Source organism: Typopeltis vanoorti, chromosome 16 (assembly GCF_054136105.1).
Source record: "Typopeltis vanoorti isolate ZY-2024b chromosome 16, IOZ_Tvanoo_1.0, whole genome shotgun sequence".
Classification (NCBI taxonomy): domain Eukaryota; kingdom Metazoa; phylum Arthropoda; class Arachnida; order Uropygi; family Thelyphonidae; genus Typopeltis; species Typopeltis vanoorti.
The window spans coordinates 75629127-75644943 of NC_143564.1; the positions used below are offsets into that span (position 1 = coordinate 75629127).

The 15817-nt window shown below is 33.0% G+C and overlaps 1 protein-coding gene and 1 long non-coding RNA gene across 4 annotated transcripts in view; one reads left to right on the top strand and one right to left on the bottom strand.

Annotated features, from left to right (window-relative positions):
* Positions 1 to 15817, top strand: part of Ih (hyperpolarization activated cyclic nucleotide gated potassium channel Ih) — a 485037-nt gene that overhangs the window by 297547 nt on the left and 171673 nt on the right. The window lies entirely within an intron of this gene.
* LOC150098136 (uncharacterized) lies at positions 3024 to 15212 on the bottom strand. The gene is made up of 3 exons (XR_016549593.1): positions 14869 to 15212; positions 10808 to 11508; positions 3024 to 6237 (listed from the first exon to the last, which is right to left on the bottom strand). It is a non-coding gene; the product is annotated as an uncharacterized LOC150098136 (long non-coding RNA).

Genomic DNA, 15817 nt, shown 5'->3' on the forward strand with positions numbered 1-15817 from the left:
AAACTGGTTTTCAACTGTCTATTCCATTTCAACTTTAATACAATAAGTCGCTGCATTTCAACTGATATTTAACAGAACTTTCCCGAAGTCTGTTAAATATATAGAAATATACAGAACCAGTAGAAAACTATAGTGCTAATAATGTTTAATCTTAGAATTCCTTATGCAACCTTTATAACGGAATTCTAAAGAATTTTATCGAAAGAAAAATCTCACAAGTAGAAAAATCTTTCATTGATTCAAAATGATAATTATCATTTTGAATCAATGCGAGAAATGAAAGAAATTTTAGAGTTATACTAATTATAATTAGTATAACTCTAAAATATTGACTTGAAAAATAAGTTCGAATTATCCTTCCATTTATTAATGACTAAATTGTGAATAATCGTTCATAAATCCTTTGATGAACAATCTTTTGGATTCAACCAAAATATAACGCAGAAACCTTTTACGATTTCCTTCATCAAAAGCTGCAGGCGGAACAATTTTAATCCTTAACTTTTAGGTAGTTTCCACCTTGTTGTTGTGATTGCGAAATTTCCTTTCGGTTAGTAAGATTCGAATCCGGTTCGAGATGCAAGGAATCTTTTGCAACTGAAGGCGAGGAGTTAATCGGTGTTATACGGAGGTAAGGGGATTTATCTTCTCGGGATTGTAGATTGAAAAAAAAAAGAAAAGAAAACTGCCAGAGAAAGAACCGTACAGTTAATGGCTATTATGTGAAGGCCTTATAATACCATCTAAATGAAACTATCATTGCCATAATTCAGTATCTTTCTGCAGCATGCTATACGAAAGAATCTTCCCACCACCACACATACACATAATAATAATAGAAAATAAATAAAATCTGAACCTTAAACCACAGATAAGTTATTCTTCAATCACCTTTGGTGTATAATATTCCTTATAAATATTATACACCAAACAGAAAAACAATGTTTACCGACTCGGATAGTCAAACTTTTCGTATTTCATAATACAATCATCCTTTGTTGGCTTGGTAGGGGAGACACGTGAATATTTCTTATTCTACCTTTTAATGGTGTTCACTTTTTGGCTGAAAGCTTTCTGTTAGGATCGTATCTTCAGTATGCATATTATCGTAACATTAAGTTGATGGAATCATTACATAAACTTTAACTGTACACGCTTAACATAAATTTACATTATAAATAAAGTTATCGCATTGGAATTACACTCTTATTTTATCTTTCCTCGAAATGCCAGCAAATTGATCGCAGGACACGCACTTCACAAACCTTGCAAAATAATGAGTTGAAGGGAATTGGGGATTCCACTACCGGCATTTCTCCCAAGAGATCACTAGTGTATCCGGTGGCTCTTGAGGAAGAACTACAGGATAAAGGAGGGAAGTAAGAAATGGTAGCGTGGATAAAATTCTCATTCAAACTAAAGAAAAGAAATGAAGTCATTCACATGGCTGTTTTCGTACAGTCAAACTCTCGGGATTTTTCGAGGAATTTTATTGGAACGCGGAATGTTATCATGCCGATGGAAAAAATATTCTTCAAATGGACGTTTTTTTCGAAGAATGTTTTTCCATCTAAATTATTTGGTATATACCCATTAAAATCCTCATCGAAAGTTTTATTGACTTCTGTCACGAAATTGATTCCTCATGGGTTGAACACAAGAAGTTTCCGAAAGTGCTGTTAGCCTTAGGAGAAGAAACAGTGGAATTGTTGTTTTGCTCTGCCGAGTTTAAATAACAAAATCGCAGTATACGACAAGAATCCAGAGAGAGAGAGAGAGACTATTTCATTTCTTTCTGATGAATAAGTTCAGGATCTGTTAGGTTCTTGTATATATACCTGTCACGTGTTCATTTTCTGATACAAAGATCGGTGCATCGATATAATTCTAGTATTACTGGTCGTTTGGAGCATATTCATAGGCTTTATTTTAATATTATTTATCTGGAATTTAAGTGTTTTAATAACTTCTCGGAGATTTATTTTCGAGAGAATTCAAAAAGTTGTTGTGTGACCCTTTTTGTCCTCGTTATTCCAATCACATTACCAGTAACATGAACTCATACTAATTAAGAACGTGAATTTGATTCCATCTACGGTGATTTACTCAAGTTGGAATTAGCCTAGATTATTAATTAATATTATGTGTCTCATTACTAGCAATCTATAAAATATGGATTATAAAACAAAAAGAAGACAAAATATTGGTCTATAAAAGAATATTGGAAAGTATGCTTAAGGCACCTCCTTAGATGACTTGCGAGGACGACTCTATGCGTTTCTGTTGTACAGACGTAGGTTCGAATTCCGTCTAGATGCTAGTTATTTTGGCCATGCTCACTGAGTTCAAATAAAAGGTATCGTTTTCAGTACAGAACCTAGCAGTAATAGTGAATATGTGGCATTGGCAAACTTAGGCGTTAAAAATAAATAATTGTATCTGATAAACTTGCATTCAAAATGATTCAGTATCACAGCATTGGATCTTTTTTTTCTTCTCGAAACTGCAAATAGTTCATCGCTCACTGCTTGAAGACTACTTTTCTGCTAATGAATTAATAAAATTTCACTGTTACTAAGTAGTAGATGATTTCCATTCCTTAATGTGACGTTAGTGCAGTGCTGAGTATATTCGAAGCGTCTTATGGACACGTTAAAATGCCAGAAAAAAGTTATGGTAGTTCTTAAAGAGATAGTTTCTTAGACTGATTGTTGTTTTTAATAGAGAAAGTATATTTAAATATGTCCATCGGGTGTTATGTCCATCCGCATACATAGTAAAGGATGACATCTTTTTCATCAGATCAATATTTTTGTTGGCATTAGAAATTATTTATTTTAAAATGTTTCATAATTATCTACTTTCCAATTATTTTTAGAACTCCAAGTAATTTGTAATTTATTCATTTCTTGTATTAATTCGTGTATTTGATGTACTGAAACACTTTTTGAAATATTAAATACATTTCATAAACTACTCCCAGATGATGCGTGTATCTGACGTTGGCAAAAATAATTCGTATATCGATAAACAAATAAAATATGCGCAAACTTTATTATTTTTCTGTAATATAATTCACTTGAAGGCTACTATACATGAAGATACACAAACATTATTCATGATGAGCGCACTTTCTCTCTCAATACACATCTAAGGAAAGTAATTTACATATGCATGCTGTTCTACTATTGCATTATTTCACTATGAAGTGAAGTAACATAAAAGAAAACAAACTTAAAATGCGTTTTAAGAAATTTTAATACAACCATAGAAAAAAACTATTTTCTTTCTTTGCAATTTCTTTGTCATTTCTTTAATATTTATGCACAGCGGGTTATATTACTAAAAGAATACAATCATTAAGTCATCACTTAAAAAATAATAAACTAACCTCACATTTACTGAGATTTTTTAACTACACTATTTGGAAGTCCCTGCTTAATTAATAACCCAATATGGAATATCCGATGCCATCTTATAGGGATGGTTCCCAAGTTGAGAAAAACACCACAACTATCTTGAAAAATCGTGCAGTCAGTTTTATATTTTCAAGAGTAGGCATAACTTTAAATTAGTTATCCCCCCCCCATACTCCGATCGTTCTTTTGCCTGCTGCACTTAGTTTGGTCACTTTTCGCTGTGGATGTGGGTGACTTCATTTTTGAACATCTAAGTTATTGCTGCACTAACTTGCAATTGGTATTTCTTATTGCCTTGTATACGTAATTAATCTTCGCTGGATGTATCTTCCTCCAGCTCTTCGGCTAAGTGTACACTATAGTCTATTTTACATTTCACTGTATAAGCGGGAAGAACTGAAGATTATCTTCCTCGAATTTCTTCTCTGGAAAAACTCTGGCTTTTAATTCATCAAAACAGGCATTCGTCCAGAAGAACATAAGTCATTTAACAGACATAAAACACTGGTCTCACTCTCAGTAGTCTTAAGTCTACTGTAATAACAAAAACCCAATCCACAAACTCTTCAGCAGCAAATATTATCTCCATACCATATCTTATTCGGATACAATATTTCTTTTGTTCAAGAATTACTTACTTTTCTTCTCTAACACCTATTAGCGATTTATAAATTTCAGATCCAATGATCTAGGCTGTAACCTACAGATATTGTATTCAAATAGAATCTGTATACGTTTCTTTCCACATATTAATCCATGATGGTGGTGTATCATACCTAAAAAACTTGAAGATATTGAAATCCCATAAAGAATAGTGTTGATTTCGTGAATCTATAATACAGACCTCCCTTTAAACTGGTTATCGCATTCGTTTATGAAGATTGCCTGTTGCTTTTCAAGATCATTTTCGATGAGTTTTTTCGAAATATATTGCAAAAACAATTTACTAAATGTAGATTATTTTAATGTTGCAATAATATTTATCATGTTCGTGACACCTCTCTTTAGTGTATAGTTTTACTGGTTATCGTTTTCAATCTCGATTTAATTTTTATTAATATAATTCGGATCTAATTTTTTGAAGAGTGCATTTTTTCTTATTTTTGCTTAAAAACCCAGCGCTCCTTTTGATCAATAAATGACTAATAAAGCGCTTTTGTCAGCGAGTTCTGGTAATATTTTCTTTACGACAGCAATATTCCATAGTGATTGGGAAGCATTAGAGTTTTCATCGCATATTTTCAATTAAAGGTGGGAGTTCTTACAGCATTTTTTCCGGTTTTTAGGACATTGCAAAAAACACCTGGTTAGCAAATTAATTAACGCAATAGCAGTTTCCTGTCAAAAAAAAAAAAAAAAAAAGATCAAGGCATGCCGAAATCAATTAAAAGATTCCTTGTGCATATTGGGCTTTTTTTTTTCTTTATGATTTTGGCATTTCAAACTTGTATGTCCATTTAGGAGTCACTTTTCTATTGCCAACGTACATCAAAATACTTATAGGAGTATTTTGATGAATTAATTACTTAAGTTAATAATTTGACAACTGTCTTAAGATTTCTACAAAATCTAATACAATCTTCATAGTTTAAATGATACACGAAACCCCAGACAAGTTGAATGTACAAAGGGAAAAGATTACAAATTTAAATTTCTATTTTTTCCCTTTGTATATCAATTTTAAGTCTAAAATACTCTAAAGGAATTCATTGTGATTTAAATAAACTCCTAACTCTTTTACTCCGCGTCGTTTGTGCATTATATGTATGGATTCGTATCATTAAGTTCGTATACGTGACTGAGATTTGATAGCTTCTAGCATCTCTAGAATTCTCTCTGGAGGCCATAAACTATAACCCATCCTAATCAGTTGGACCATTATGTATAAAAAGTGCAGTGCGTGTTCCTTTCTTTTATTGGATATAAATTTTATTAATAAAAGTTTGCTTTCCAGTAAACTTATCTGCCGCCTGAATGAGCATTTTTATATTCAAACTATAATGACATTTATGATTTTGTTTTATGGGAAAGTTCGTCACCGACTCTAAAAGTATCTGCCGTACACAGTTTGGTGATTAATGTGCAGCCTGGAAATTGTAATCAGAACATTTCAATTTCAAAAAAGAATTGTATCGGATACATGGATTAAGCATTTATTTTGTTTCATACTTGAAATCAAATTTAAATCTAATTTGCTCACATCACATTTGACAGCCTGCAAATCAGAAAAAAAAATTGCAATTCTGAACTCTTTGTAGAAGGTGTATTTAGATGCAGTATTCTATTTTTTCATCATTTTAACCGAATATAAAAATCTTACAAAAAAAAAGCATCAATTACCTTTGGACACTTAAACCAATGAGCATCTCGCTTTGACTGCAAACTTATTAAAAATACGCATTTTCTATTTGCCTATAGAAATTTAAATTTGTCAACAAAAAAATACATTACAACTAAACATGTTTTTTAAGTAAAAGAGTGATACAATGAGTAGAAGAGAAAATATTCCTTTTAGAACATGATAATTGAAAATTCTCCGCTATTCTTCTAGACTATAGATATCAGAATAAAACCAATTAATATATTCTGATATAAATAAAAATGCAACCTGATTCTACAATAACTGTGAAATATACGTGATGGTAAAAACACATTTTAAGACTTCATAGTGAATCATATGTGCTTAAACGTAATTAATTATGCAACTCTGAAAACGCTTATACATCGCAGCTGTGAGAGAACACCTAATATCACAATGCTCATCAAAATATCTAACATTTTAATGAAGAACAAATGGGACATCGCTGTTCTTCTTTACCTAAACAAAAGTAAATGGTCATTTCCTAAAGAATCCAATTAACACATCCGTGTATCAGTTCAAGTTAATGCAAATTAGGCTATTATCCTATAACACACTTCTACATTTCTGTTCGGATCATTAAAAATTGAAACTAATAAGGACACGTCTCAAAAAAGAAACAAAAAACATTGCTGTTACTATGTATGTCATAATAACAATTGCATCTATCGTAGATAGGCACGTACAACATCCAATTAAACAGAATCGGTGAAAACATTATTAGCAAATTGCTGATTTTAAAAACAAAAGATGTCCTTGATCAGGTTTTAAACATCAAATGAACATCCATTCAACAGAAATTCACTGTTTAGGACTAGAATGCTCCACGTAATGGAAAAACAGCATGGCTCTATTTATTTATTTATTCGTATGGGCTTTCTCCCCCGTCCTTTTCGGTGGGGAGGATTGAGCCCTCCTAATAAAGGATTTAAGTATATATATATTGTATGACTGTAAATCTGTGTGTGTTCACGAGGGACGAAAAACCCGAGTTTCCGGGTGAAAAAAACCCTCCATCTCCGTATGCGACCGGCTAACTCACCTGTAATCGAAAGAGACCAGATAAAGGTTCCTCACATCGTAGGTGGGAATGGAACCCAGTTCTTTCCGAACAAAGGACTTCGTCTATACCAACGATTGAGCTACGGAGGCTATAAGCATCTCTCTATGGAAGGCAAATACAGTAATTGTCTGCAGGGCACGTGCATTCATCGTATATTTGAAGAATTGTTATCCATTTCTTTGGAAGGTAATCAGATTGTGTTTCACATTCGCAGCACCGCATGGTAAAGCATTCGTAGCTTCGTTGATGATGATAATGATGAAAAGAGCCGGGTTTGAATCTCATATACGACTCGAGAAATTTATGAGGACTCTTTAACTGAAGGTGTTAATGTCTCATATGGAGGCAGCACGTAGATTGGTTTCTTGGGTTGTAATTCCAAACAGTAAACTGTTACGTAGAATATTTTGAATACATAAAATGTTCGTTTTCTTCATCGGACTGTAATTGGATCCTATGTTAGATTCACAAAATCCGCATCCATTACTGCTGACTCTTTGAATCTCAATCAGAATCAATAATACTGAAGCTTGAATGTTCAGCTTCTATCGTAATTTCGAAATGAATCTACATAACAGACTGTGATAACAGCAATTCTCTATGACAGTGTTTCTCAAAGTGTTGTACGCGTAGTCCTGAGGATACGTGAAATGTATTTAGAAGGTTTGAGACACATTTTGACATTAATTTTTTTTATTTAAAATTTTTAATTTATTTGCTTATTTTGAATATTTGCTTTTTTGTTTAAATTTTGAATACTTTTTATGTTTTTTGTTACCGTACTGTCGCAGATAAGTCCAGTCTCGTCTATAATTAAGTGTTTAATAACTAAAAAATCTAAAGAAAGTTTTAAATAGTAACGTGTCTCCATGTATCGACTGATCGCTTAGAAAACCACGACTGGTTGAAGGCATAATCGCCTTCCAACCGCGTGGTTTCAACTGTTTGCATTAAAAGTTTAAATTCGAATAGTCCGATCCACGCCGTCAGAACTTTATGCTGAATTTCGGAGTCATTCATATGTTCAATTGCATAAGTCTTCAGCAATTGTATTACTACCGATATGTGCATCTATATATGTTTAATCGTATTTGCATCATACATCGATCACTGGTTAAAAACGAGATATTTGTGAAGAAAATTACTGTGATAACAGTAAGAAATAATGTGTAATAAATGTGTAAGATCTTATTACAAATTTTACGCGTATAAGATGTGTAATAAAAATTAACGAGTGTGAGCCAAACTGCAAAAAGAGTCAACTAAGAACGTGGGGGAAAAAAATCTGTAAACATGTTTTTTATGCTTACGAATAAGCTTTTTGCTTATCCAGAATTTCGATTTTCTATTTTTTCTAGTGTTTGTCATTTGTAACGAAACTCTCACGAATGATAGTATGAAATTATCCAAAGTATAACACCATTTAGAGAAAAATAAGAACTACTAGAAAACGCCTAGAATGTTTCGAAAATAGACATAAAGCTTTAAAAAGTTTCAGCAAAAATAATGCGTGGTATGATGTCATGTGAAAATATGAAAGATTTGGAAGGTTTATATCTTTCCTTATCTTTGCGAAGTTGGATTTCTGCTTGTTGACTTCACCAAAACGCCGTCTACTTTAAGAGGTGTCCCATCTATGGCTAAATTATATAAGAAATAGATCTCACCAAACTAACTTTTTCCCATCAATGCTTCAACGAATGCATCAACATTTGCTAATAACCCACAACACAAAGATCCCCTTAAGACCTTTTGTGTACCTCCAGGAAAACGCTAAAGATCTTTTTTTTATATATATATAAATTTAGATTACTTTTTTTTCCCTTTTGTATGCTTGTCACAGACACAAGTCTATTCTATAATAAAAAATTTTATAACTAAAAATTCTTAAGGCACGAAACGTTCCAGCCACGTAGTTCTAACTTTTTACATTAAAAGATTAAATTCCAATAGCGCGAACTAAACTACGAGATGGGAACTTTCTGCTAAATTTTGGAAGTATTCGCATTTTAAATTGTAATGGCCCTTTGTGATTGTCTCACTATCCATACTTGCATGTGTACATGTTCGATCGTATGTGTCACAAGTTGTGACCCATGTACGGTATACGCACGCTGATAACACGCTTGCTTTTTTTTTTAGTAGTTATGTTGGTTATCAACAAATCTCGAAGCACATTCTAATAATTTTAATAATGATATTAAAATATTTAATTAATATTTATTAAAATCTTAAATATGATCCTTTGTTAAAATTGGGATAAAGTGGGAAAAACAACACGTTTGGATCAAATATATTTGTAATGAAAGCAATGAATGTGAGATATTAATTTTTATAACTCAAGGTTTAAAAAAAAATCCTTTATAATCGTTCATGTTTGAATAATATAACTTCTTCCAAATTGCCTTGCTTTGAGAGGGGGGATGGGGAGTAGAACACACCAGAGTTACTAAATTTTTAAAAGGTGTCAAAGTTCGGGAAACACTGCTCTAGAGTAACAGATCTCATGTTAGCGAACATCCACTATGGAACCGCATTCTTACTAAAGTTGCTACACATTCAATCTTCATAACGTGCTTTCAACCAAACTACCTAAGCTGCTTCCAAAAATCTGTCATTCTGATAAATCAGTAATTATTTAGCCTGAACAAGCGTCAGTCTATCTTCAGCAATATTACTGGGAATAACATTTATCTAAAACATAGTTCAAAGCCTTTTTTTGTCTTCTTTTTAGCCCATGAAGGAATCTGTCCGGTACTTACACTTTTCAGCCGATAATCAGATGTACATACAGCGGCTGCAGTGTGTGTGTGTGTGTGTGGAGATAGTTTAATTTTGAAGTAACGAAGTACTGAATCTGGTTTCATGGGAAGAATGACTTAATGGTTATGAATTTACTACCCAGAACAGTAAGATATTCGTTTTGAATGTTGCTCCTAATGTAATAATCACCACGTAAAAATTCGTTTCAGTTAAAAAGTTTTAAAATTATACGTAGAACATTTAATATATTATGTTACACAAATCGAACTATACACAGAAACGAATTTAGTTCCATCAGACTGGCAAACGGCGAATGCCCGTCACAACCACCTCGTTCTGTTACATCCGAGTGATCATCAAAACTCATTTCTGCTTCAGAAAGTATTCCTAGACGGCGCATGCTCTGTGAAATGCTGTGTTATATTTTTGAGAATGTCCATCACGTAAAAATCGTAAATGGCAAACGTTACTGGATGTACTTTGTCGACAACGATGTTCAGATGCTTGGCACCATTGACCTATTGCTGTACTGGTTCTAAGGTAAAACTAACTAAAAAACTAAGGCAAAACTCTAAGGTACTGGTAAAAGTTCTAAGGAGGAAAACATGTTAAAGCCATCATTTGAGAGCCGCTACTCTTCGTTGTTAATATACAGATTTATAGTTTCGTATTATTGACATCATGATCATCGTAGCCTTGTCAATCTGTCATAGAAAAATGAAGAACTGGGACTTGTCTGTACGACGCTGATGTTTGTACGATTAGCCGCTTGTTTTATTTGGACACGCTTAGTACCCTCAGTGATATTTGTCATCATATTCCATTTCAGATATTGTCTAAGACATGCTCCTTTTAAATGCACTCCCTACTATCCCTAGTTATACTCCAGTTCTTTAACTATTTGTAGCACCTCTTCTGAACTTTGCAATCCTGTTAATCCATCGCCTATATCTTTCATCGATCAGTTGTTTTCGGCTGTAGGCCTGATGTTGAAATATCCTGATAATATCATGATTACAACTACCACTTACTGTATGAAAATTTTAATTTAATACGCTCAGTATATAGCCTAATTATATATTAAAATATATCAATCTTAAGATTTGCATTAAAAATATTACCTAAAGAGTTGCTTTCAAAAATATTTAATAAATGGAATATAGCTTAATGTTATATTATTCATAAAATCCGAACTGAACTTACCTAAAGCAAACGCACTATATAATGACAAATAGTTACCACTCCTTCAAGGAGTTAGGAAGGTTTAATCCGCCAAGTTCAGGTTATTATATTACTGCATCAAGTGTCTAGTAACGCAAACTGGTCATTTCGTGTAACGTCTAAGTATTAAATAGGACACCTTTAAGAGATGCTGGTACTGTATCTTTGGCGATCACAAAGGAATTAACTGAATCTCCTGAGACTTCTATTATTTTATTTCCATTTGCTCAGTAATTATGAACAAATTACACCTTTAAATGTTAGCAAATATGTACGTACGCTGTAATCTTTATATCACTTATGAATTAAGTGACCACTATATCAGAAGTTGTGGTATTACAAACGCACTCGTACCATTAGATAAAAGGGCTGGGAAAAGAGTAGAATTATGACCGGGTGTGATGGATAGTTCTCACTCTCATCTGGTCATGATTATGAAAATCCTGACCAACAGTAGCAGCGGATAAAGTTATTCAATAAAAGGCTTATTGAATAGCTGCCATAAATGTTGCTCTCAGCACAAAAAAAGGGAAACATTTGCATATTTCAAGCATAATTTTATCTGGAATATATTTCTAAAATATGAACCGTTTAATGTAGGTCGCTTTATGTTGCATTTCACTCACTTGTCCTTATTTCTGCCATTTGCTTTTGTCTCCATGAGAGTCCACTACTCTTCTTACCTTTCAATAATTAAAAGAAACACAAGTATTAACCACAGTGAAAATGATTTAATTGTAAATATTTCATCCTAAGTATCTTAGGACATCATCAGTACAGTAGTTTAAAACAATAATAGGAATTATAAACAGTTAGGGTGCATGATTACAATAGAATCTCATTAACCTGCGTAACGTGTTACAAGAAATAATAATAATAATAAAAATAAATAAATAAATAATTATTTAACACAATTTTGTATGACAATTTCCCATACTTTAGGAATAGTAAGAACGTCGTTGCGGTTTAAGTTTGGTCTGTGTCTGTGTAGTAGGGCTTCAGAACTTTCTTTGTATAAACGTTCATGTTTATATAAAGATCTATGTAAAAGTTTAGACTTTTCCCAATGGATCCTATGGCTTGGATTTTCAATTCGTGTTGAGAGAGGCCAGATTATTGCGGTTTAAAAAGACGAATGTGGTCTTGATGTTCCGAGATGCGTTTCTGAACAGACCTACCTGTCTGTCCAAAGTAAGACAATTTGCATGAGCATGGAATTTCATAAACGCCAGGCAACATCAAAGGTGAAAGTTTGTCCTTAGGAGAAGGTAACAAGTTGTAAATTTGGTTGATAGGTTTGTAAGAAGTGGTAAAATTGTATTTCTTCATAATTTTAGAAAGACGTTCAGAGATGCCCTTGACGTAAAGTATGGGAATCCTGTGGGACTTCGTCTTGTTTGGTTTGATCTGTGGAGAAGTGACTGATGATTTTTTGAGATTTTTTCGGATTATATCCATTTACGATGGCTGTATTTTTGATTACTTCTAATTCCTGGTTTAAAGATTCTTCAGAGGAGCAGAATTTGTGTGCTCTGGAAACTAGTGATTTAATAATGACAGATTTCTGAGATGGATGATGAGCGGAAGAATTGTGAATGGCGACCTGAGAATGTAGACTTGCGAAAGACAGACGTGGCGACGGAACCGTCTTCTTTTCTTTGGATGTGTAAATCCAAAAAGGAGATACCCTGTGGAGATTCTTTTTCTAACGTAAAGTTAATGCGATGATGAAGAAGGTTAATTTTATCTAGAAACAGTTGTAATTCCTGTTCGGGATGATCCCAGACTGCAAATACGTCGTCGACATATCTTAACCAAATTTTTGGTTTGGGTTCAAAAGTGAATATTTTTTCTTCAAGGTGTTCTAAAAACAAGTTTGCTAGGTTTGGTGATAAAGGAGATCCCATTGCTGTTCCTTCTTCTTGCTTGTAAATTTGACCTTTCCAGGTGAAGTAACCTGATGCAATAACAAACTTGAACAATTCAACTATATCAGAATGAAATTTTTGAGTTAGTAATTCTATTGTTTCTTTATGGGGAATGTTTATGAAGAGGGAGACAATGTCGAAGCTGATTAATAAGTCAGTTTTTGATAGTTGAATGTCTTTAATTTTTGTGTGAAACTCAGTAGAATTTTTGATTGAAGAGACTGAGTGGCCTATGTGAGGGCGGAGAAGGTTAGATAAGAATCTTGATAACTTGTAAGTTGTACTGCTGATACAGTCTACGACAATCTAAGTGGAACATTAGTTTTGTGTAGCTTAGGTAAATCATAAATTCTAGGCGGTCTTGCATGGTATGTCTTAAGTTTTTTGATTGTTTCTCCATCTAAGGAGGAAGTTTCATTAAATAGCTTATTTAATTTTCTGAGTTGACGTTTTGGATCATAATCCAATTTGGCGTAAGTATTACGATCTCGAAGAAGTAAATTCATATTTCGGTCATATGAATTGGTATCAAGAACCACAGTGGCATTTCCTTTATCAGCTCTGTAATGTTTATATTTTTATTACGTTTTAAGGAAATAATAGCTTTCAATTCTGATGGTGGGATATTTAATTCTGAAGATTTGGCATTGTAGATCACTTTAGCTACTTCAAATCGAAGTCTGTTGGCTTCAATACTGGAGAGATGGCTGACGTTTCTTTCCATATTATGTATGAAGTCTAAATATTATTATTATTATTCGTGACACCTCCAAGGAGTCCGACGACTCATCGCGGGAGGACACCTACAACTGTCTCAACTACTACACCGAACCTCTACTATGAATCATCTCTATCAACGCCATCTACCGCCCACCACCACCACTACCACAACTAGTATTTTTTGTCTGTAAATTGCGTGTGTTCTGAAGGGCCGATTTGTCTGTATGCGGGATGAAAAACCCGAGTTTCCGGGAGAAAAAACCCTGCTACCTCCGTATGAGATCGGCTAACTCACCTTCGATTGAAATATGGGAAACAATTTGGTGAAATCGCAAATTTATGGCCTCTTGCTAGAACATTTAATTCATCTTTTGTTAGTGGACGGTTAGATGAATTGACTACCCATTTTTCCTTTGGTAATTTGTTAGTGATTTTTTTGATCGATTTAATAGATTAAGGTATTTAATATGTAGAGCACTATTGTTTTTATCAAAAGCTTTTTTTCCTGAATTCTTTAAGACAGTTATAATTAATTGTAGCAATTCTTGATTTAACGTATTTGACAAGTCTGTTTCTAGTTCTGTAATATTTAAATTGGTTGTTGCTAATTCATGCTTACAAACTCGTAACTGATTGAGTAGTAAGGAATGACTTGCTTTTTTGATAGATTTAAGGGCACCTGGAGATTTGATGGTTTCCTTCAGTTTTGCAAAGGTTGGAATCAGATTATCGCGTCTGCACTTTTTTAAAAAAGAGATTCTAGCTCGTAGCTTACCCTGTTTTAGTTGCAGTTTTCCTAGTAAGTTTGTCTTCTGCGCTGTCATTTCCCCGTGAAGGAATAAAACTTTTTTAAATAACGAAACCTGTGGTGCGATCATAATTAAAAGAAACACACTCATTAACCACAGTGAAAAATATTTAATTAAATAATTTAATTAAATAAATAATTAATTAGATTCTATTGTAATCATGCGCCCTAACTGCATGTTATTCCTATTATTGTTTTAAACTACTGTACTGATGATGTCCTAAGATACTTAGGATGAAATATTTACAATTAAATAATTTTCACTGTGGTTAATACGTGTGTTTCTTTTAATTATGATCGCACGATAGGTTTCGTTATTTAAAAAGAAAAAAAAAACTTTCAATAATTATTACTATCTTCTTTAATAAAAATAAACGTTGAATTCCATTTAGATTTTGTAGAAATCTATTGGCTTGTCTTGATACAATTTGATATTTATATTTAGATCTAATACATAATGCATATTTTGATGGTTATGGCAGCTATTAAATATACATAAAGTATCTATAATTCAAGGAAGATTATATTTAATAACAGTGTACATCTTGGTATAAAATTTTTGAATAAATGCTTGAAGATTTACTTACATTTTCTGTTCCTTTTACAAGAAAATACTTAAATACGAGCCAACTTTTTTCAGCCAAGTTTCTTGGCTACTGTTGAGAAACTGTCCAAGAAATTTGCAAATGGAGTGGTGGATTTTCGATGTATTTCTGTTAAAGTTGAAAGTTATTATTCCCCTAATATCTATAACTTACGTGTCCATCTTTTCACACTTAAGTAATAGATATTAAGGTTCACACCTTTTCATTTTTGCAATTGAAACAATTCAAATTGTTTACTGAATTAAAAGGAGACGACAACCTTCTTTTGTTTTTCATATTTTCTTTAAAATGATCGAGCGAATTTTGTGCCGCGAATTCTTTCTCAGTACTTATATCTCCGACTGGAATCACGAGTAGTAAGATATTATGAAAACTGAGCCAGAGAAAACTGAGAATGATATATGACACTTCTTTTCCCTTTTGTAAGAATGGAACTCCTTGAAATTTAAGATGTTCACTAGCGTGTAAAGAAAGTGTTGAATATCAGCCAAGATTTCAATTCTTCTTTCACGTACTTCTATTTACCGAGTTACAGATTCGTAAGACTCATAAATATTGATGTCAAGAGAAGAGGACGTTTATGGGAAAGTCGAGATAGTACTTTGAAAACATCGTTTTCAAAGTACTATCTCGACTGACCTTTCTACACTAGCCCATAATAGACGAGACAGAAAGGCCTTCGTTGCATTCATCATCAACAGTTGTATTTCTGAAAATACGGCACGTGACTAGCCATTCTCATTTCGTGAAATTCTAATATTACATGCAAGGAATGTGTGATATGCAACACGTCACAGAAAAGAAAGTTTTTTTTTCATTTCAGATATAAATTAATTTTTTCACAGCATTAGTTAAACTTCGTCTATGATCGTACCGAATTACAGAAGTTTCCAATCGATCTCTTGGCACCTTTTGTAACTTGAAATTCTCA